This window comes from Dendropsophus ebraccatus, chromosome 4 (genome assembly GCF_027789765.1).
Source record: "Dendropsophus ebraccatus isolate aDenEbr1 chromosome 4, aDenEbr1.pat, whole genome shotgun sequence".
Lineage (NCBI taxonomy): Eukaryota > Metazoa > Chordata > Amphibia > Anura > Hylidae > Dendropsophus > Dendropsophus ebraccatus.
Window position 1 is genome coordinate 45,642,483 of NC_091457.1, and position 7,000 is coordinate 45,649,482.

At 45.2% G+C, this 7,000-nt stretch overlaps 1 non-coding gene across 1 annotated transcript; it reads right to left on the reverse strand.

The window, feature by feature from the left end:
* Positions 1–3,709: 3,709 nt before the first annotated feature.
* On the reverse strand, positions 3,710–3,906 carry LOC138790176 (U2 spliceosomal RNA). Its single transcript, XR_011362869.1, has one exon. It is a non-coding gene; the product is annotated as a U2 spliceosomal RNA (small nuclear RNA).
* Positions 3,907–7,000: the final 3,094 nt, after the last annotated feature.

A 7,000-nucleotide genomic window follows, 5' to 3' on the forward strand; every position in this document is an offset into this window, starting at 1 on the left:
GTCACTCCATTTTCGAAAGTGCACCCCTCAAAGAATTCATCTTGGGGTAGGATGAGCATTTTGACCCCACATGCATTAGAGGAAAGTATTCAAAATTTGACAGTAAAAATGAAAAACACGAATTTTTCCAATAATATGTTCGTTTAGTTTGAAATTTCTCAATTTCACAGGGAAAAAGAGAAAAAAAGTACCCCAAAAATTGTAACGCAGGTTCTCCTGAATACAACGGTACCCCATATGTGGGCATAAACCACTGTATGGGCACACAGCGGGGCTCAGAAGGGAAGGAGTGCCAATTAGCATTTTCAGTGCAGATTTTGCTGAAGAAGTTTCTGAGCGCCAGGTGCGTTTGCAGCGCCCCTGTAGTGTCCGTAGAAAAGAACCCCCCCAAAAGTCACCCCATTTTGGAAAGTGCACCCCTCAAAGAATTCATCTTGGGGTGTGGTGACCATTTTGACCCCACAGGTATTAGAGCAAAGTATTTAAAATTAGACAGTAAAAATGAAAAACTCGAATTTTTCCAATAATATGTTCGTTTAGTTTAAAATTTCTCAATTTCACAAGGAACATGAGAGAATCTGCACCCCAAAATTTGTAACGCAGGTTCTCCTGAGTACAACGGTACCCCATATGGGGGCATAAACCACTGTATGGGCACACAGCGGGGCTCAGAAGGGAAGGAGCGCCAATTAGCATTTTCAGTTCAGATTTTGCTGAAGAAGTTTCTGAGCGCCAGGTGCGTTTGCAGAGCCCCTGTAGTGTTCGTAGAAAAGAACCCCCCCAAAAGTCACCCCATTTTGGAAAGTGCACCACTCAAAGAATTCATCTTGGGGTGTGGTGACCATTTTGACCCCACAGGTATTAGAGGAAAGTATTCAAAATTAGACAGTAAAAATGAAAAACTCGAATTTTTCCAATAATATGTTCGTTTAGTTTAAAATTTCTCAATTTCACAAGGAACATGAGAGAATCCGCACCCCAAAATTTGTAACGCAGGTTCTCCTGAGTACAACGGTACCCGATATGGGGGCATAAACCACTGTATGGGCACACAGCGGGGCTCAGAAGGAAGGGAGCGCCAATTAGCATTTTCAGTTCAGATTTTGCTGAAGAAGTTTCTGAGCGCCAGGTGCGTTTGCAGAGCCCCTGTAGTGTCCGCAGAAGAGAACCCCCCTAAAAGTCACCCCATTTTGGAAAGTGCACCCCTCAAAGAATTCATCTTGCGGTGTGGTGACCATTTTGACCCCACAGGTATTAGAGGAAAGTATTCAACATAAGACAGTAAAATTGAAAAACTTGAATTTTTCCAATAATATGTTTGTTTAGTTTGAAATTTCTCAATTTCACGAGGAACAGGAGAGAAGCTGCATGCCCAAATCTGTAACGCAGGTTCCCCTGAGTAGAACGGTACCCCATATGTGGGCATAAACCACTGTATGGGCACCAGCCGGGCTCAGAAGGGAAGGAGCGCCAGTTAGCATTTTCAGTGCAGATTTTTCCGAAGAAGTTTCTGAGCGCCAGGTGCGTTTGCAGTGCCCCTGTAGTGTCAGCAGAAGAGAACCCCCCCAAAATTCACCCCATTTAGGAAAGTACACCCCTCAAAGAATTCATCTTGGGGTGCAGTGAGCGGTTTGACCCCACAGGTATTGGAGGAAAGTATTCAAAATAAGACAGTAAAAATGAAAAACTCGAATTTTTCCAATATATGTTAGTTTAGTTTAAAATTTCTCAATTTCACGAGGAATAGGAGAAAAAATGTACCCCAAAATCTGTAACGCATGTTCTCCTTAGTACAACGGTACCCCATATGTGGGCATAAACCACTGTATGGGCACACAGCAGGGCTCAGAAGGAAGGGAGCGCCAATTTGCTGGAGCAAAACCGCAGCTAGTAATGGTTATTAGAATAGCGCAGTTACTAAAATACAATAAAAAAATGAGATTACAGGTAATGTGGGGTGGTTACGGATAATCTGGGGTGGTTACGGGCAACGTGGGGTGGTAACGGGCAACGTGGGGTGGTTACGGATAAACTGAAGTGCTTATAGGTAATCTGGGATGGGAACCTGTAACGTGTGGTGGTCGGGGGCAACGTGCGGTGGTCGGAGGCAACGTGCGGTGGTCGGGGGCAACGTGCGGTGGTCGGGGGCAACGTGCGGTGGTCGGAGGCAATGTGCGGTGGTTGGGGGCAACGTGCGGTGGTCGGGGGCAACGTGCGGTGGTCGGGGGCAACGTGCGGTGGTCGGGGGCAACGTGCGGTGGTCGGGGGCAATGTGCGGTGGTCGGGGGCAACGTGCGGTGGTCGGGGGCAACGTGCGGTGGTCAGAGGCAACGTGCGGTGGTTAGAGGCAATCTGGGGGGAATTACATGTGATTAGGGGCAACATGGGTGGTTACAGACAATCTGCGGTGGTTACGGGCAACATGGGGTGGTTACAGACAATCTGGGGTGGTTACGGATAAACTGAAGTGCTTATAGGTAATCAGGGGTGGGTACATGTAATTTTGGGTGGTTACGGCAATCTGGTGTGGTTACGGGCAATCTGGAGGGGGTCACTGGCAACGTGTGTGAGTTAGAGGCAACGTGCGGTGGTTACGTGCAATATGGGGGGTTACGGGCAATCGGGGCTGATTACGGACCATCTGGAGGGGCTCACTGGCAATTTGGGGTGGTTACAGGCAACGTGCGGTGGTTACGGGTACTTTGGGGGGGCTAGGGGTAATCTGGGAGTAAAGTGCAATTATTACTATAATAAAAAGTGTGTGTTTTATTTTTTTGTATGTTTTTCACTTTTTGTACTTTATACATTAATTATCACTGTATTACTATGATTACTGTGATATTTTCTATCACAGTAATCATAGTTCAGTGACAGAGACCAAATTGGTCTCTGTCACTTTAAATTTTCTGAGATAACTGATTCTGGAGCGCATGCGCACTTCAGAATCAGCCTGGACGTCGAGGAGGACGGAGCTCCGTGGATCAGGTAACGTATGTGGGGAAGGGGGGGTGACTGGGGTGACTGGGGGGGTGGGGGGCGTCTTGGGGGGGGGGGCACGGTGACACTTTTTATCCCCTGTCACCAATGATTTATGGTGACAGGGGATAAAAAGTGCTGATCAGCACTGGGAACAGGCGATCGGCGGTATATAGTATATACCGCCGATCGCCTGCTCCGGGACCACACGGGGGGGGTCCCCGATCACTGCCCCATGCTCTCCGCTACCTCCGGTGGCGGAGAGCATGGGGCTTTGATCACTAATTAATTTCCATCCCTGCGAACAAACATCGTTTGTTCGCAGGGATGGGGGCGGCCATCTTGGATCTGATGGCCGCCCGGGTAGGGTGATCGGGGGGCTGATCTGGGGTCTGAGGGGACATTTTTCATCTCCTTCCACCGTGGATTCACGGTGGGGGGAGATGAAAACTATCGGTGGCGCCGGTAATGCCCGGTACCGGCGGATCGCCGCTAAAACGGTAGTAGCGGCGATCCGCCGGTATCGGAGGACGAGGGGAGGGGGCCGGGGGACACAGATTGAGTGGCGGTGGGGGGAGGCAGCGTTCTGCAGCCTCCCCCCGCCGCCCGATCGGCGGGGGACACTGAATCTCCCCATAGACGCTGCGGTCGCATTGACCGCGGCGTTTATGGGGTTAACTGCCCGGGGGGGAGCGCGGCTCCCCTCCAGGCAGTGGCAGCAGGAGGATGCTGTGTGACATAGCCTCCTCCTGCTGCCCGATCTCACCTAGGGACAGAGGGGGGAGGCAGGGAAAGCATGACGTCCAGGGACGTCATGATGCATTCTGCCACTGCTTTTCATGACGTCCCTGGACGTCATATTGGGGGAAGGGGTTAAACTGATAAAAACATATACTACACTTGATTTTAGCCAAAAGGCTGAGAAGTGATCTGGACTGGTTTTGGTACTTTCACTTTGCAACACTAAAGTTGCGCATGTTCTCTTCTGTCCACATGACTGACATGTATTGAAAAGGGAGAGATTAGGGAGAGAGAGAGAGTGGGAGATTAGTCATCCTCTATCTATGAAGTATTGGAGTATCAAATACCTTTGTATATTTCAGGAATAACCTTTGTTTTTTGAATAGCAATGAACAAGTGTCTGGCATTTGGCTAGGAAGTAAGGACATAAATAATAAATGGGGTATTATTTTCCGTGGATACAATTTCCCCTGAATAAGCATCTATGGCCTGAAACATCTTGACATACTGACATTAAACTGGAGAAGATGAACATGTTTCTGTACCAGCAGCAATTTCTTAGCATTTGCCATATTCGCTGCGGACTTTCTACATAGTTACATAGTTAGTATGGTTGAAAAAAGACACATCATCTGTAGCCAAATTTAGCTATGAGCAAACGCCGACAGCATCACTGCCACAGCTGTGTTTTATAGCATAAATGGAACAGGCTGTAACTTTACAGTAAGCGATATTATTATATTCTCCAGCCAATTATTTTATGTCAAAAGCAGCAACATTGTAACAGTGGAAAAAAAAAACTGCATAGAAACGAACCAGTATCTGTATGACTGTAAACTAGCGCTATATGTAAAAAAAAAACACCAAAGGACTAGGATTTCATTACCCTTCTAGAATCGGCCCTATCTGGAGCCGCGACATCTGCATTCTCTTCAGTTCCTGATTCTTGATGAGGGTGCATGCTCTGGCCGCGTCATACGTGTCAGCACGCACTCCGGACGGCCACGTCATTCACCTGGGCTGCACATCTTTTATCATGCCAGCTGGGAGTCAGAGTTGGTGACGAGGGTGACGGGATGAAGACCTGCAGGGTCATCCATCAATTAATTAGTATAATCTGAACCTCCGGTGGGGACCAGAGTAGGGATGCAGCTAGAGATATAACTTATATAAGTTATATAACTTTGTAATAGCTTTGTACTGTTGATATATTGCTCAACGCTGGAGTACCCCTTTAAAATGTCAGTGTCATCAAAATCTGCTTTATATGTGAAATAAAGCAAGTTGCAATTTATATTTATTATTATTTTTTTGTTAGTTATCATGCTTTAAAAAAAACCAAAACTATACTTAGTTAAAATCCATGTCCAGTCTCCTGAAGGCAGCGTTTTAGTTTTATGCCAGTCTAGTCATTTCGCCACAATACCAACAACTTTGTACCATAGTGAGATTGTCAAAAAAAGCAGCTCAGAGGATAGAAACTTTTTATTTTCTTCTGTATTTATGTTGGAATCAGTAAGGTCAAAGGAGTCAAAAGATAAAATTAATTGGAGCAATTTCTACCTCACACACAATTTTGAGAAATAAATATGATTGACTCTTTTACAGTGTCTGTTGCGTCTAGGAATCAAACTTTATATTAGCTCAGCTCTATTAACTCCAGAGTAAGCGTTAATAGTTCTTGTAAGTGTAGCAATGACTGTTTTTAAAGGAGCAAATTGGACCTTTCGGATCTATAAATCAGTTTCAAAAGAATGAAGATTTTAAGCAAAGTTAGACAAATTCCTAATGTACACTAATTATGGGAAATGCACATATAGTGCTATTTCACTCAATTTAGTAGGTCAGGCAGGCTTCAATTTCTTTACTATTTTTTTTACACTAAAAATGCTTAACCAGCGTTAGATAAAGCTGGACACATAAGCAAAGTTAGACAAATTCTTAACGTTCACTAATTATGGGAAATGCACAATAGTACAACTAGTACAAAAAAAAGTGACGTCACAACCCGATCTAAACCTGAAAGGTCCAGCAGGGGGTGCAGTATATGTCAAAATTACATGTAAAAAATGATAACATGATTTTTTCACATGTAATTTCTACATATGCTGCTGGACCTTTCAGGAATAGACCGAGTCTCTTCTTTAGAGAAATTGAAGCCTGCCTGTTCTACTAAATTGAGGGAAAAAGCACTATATGGGCATTTCCCATAATTAGTGTATATTAGGAACTTGTCTAACTTTGCTTATGTAATAACATATATATATATATATATATATATATATATATATATATATTTAAAAAATGGTCGGAGTTGCCCTTTATGTTTTTTGTACCTTGATTTCTTAATTAGCTCTACACTTGGACTTCGGAGTTCAGTCCTCTTTGGCTGATTACTGTGCTTCCAGCCTCTAGTCCTGCAACTGCTTCTCAGCTTCCTGGACACTACCCATCATCTGTGTCTTGAACTTGGATTGTTATTTGACTACATCTCTGCCTTACTCTACGAACTGCTGCCATTCATCTTAGTACCGAACTTGAACTGTTATTTCGCCACACTTGCTTTAGTTACCTCAGTCATCTAAATTGGCAGTTGCTGGAATCCATCTTGCTTTCTATACCTTGACAATTTCACAATACCAAGCCCCACCATTCTTAAGATTGGTGGTGGTGGTGGGGGGGTTGCATTGGTGAGACCACCTGCTTAGTGTTGTATCTTTGAATACTCCTTTAATATTACAGGAAATCAGGAAATTCCAAAATGACTGCTGATTGTAGGTTTGTACAAAGTTTGCAAAATTGATGTCCTGTAATGTAGGGATGTGGCCTCCTCCAGTTTATGGGTGCATTCAGACTACGAAATACTCGCGGATAAATTCTGCAGAATTCCGTCGCCTGTACGCACTCATGGCCGCACGCCTTTCCGACGCCTCTATAGACACCATTTTATGGCCCGGCTGATTCCGCATTCCACCAAAAGAATTGAGGTGACAATTCTTTCAGCGGAATGCGGAATCAGCCGGCCCATAGAATGGTGTCTATGGAGCCAGCATAAAGGCGCGCGGCCATGAGTGCGCACAAGCGACGCAATTTTTCGTAACTTATCCGCGTGAATTCCGTAGTCTGAACCCACCCTATGCCTGGAAACGGGTGTAAACCATGGCAGAAATCTACACCTGCCCCAGTGCAGGTGCAGATGTCTGTGGCCGCCATCTGGCAGACACGTTCCTCTCAAGTGCAGGTACATTATTGTCCCCCCCCCCCCATAATTTAAACAATCGTA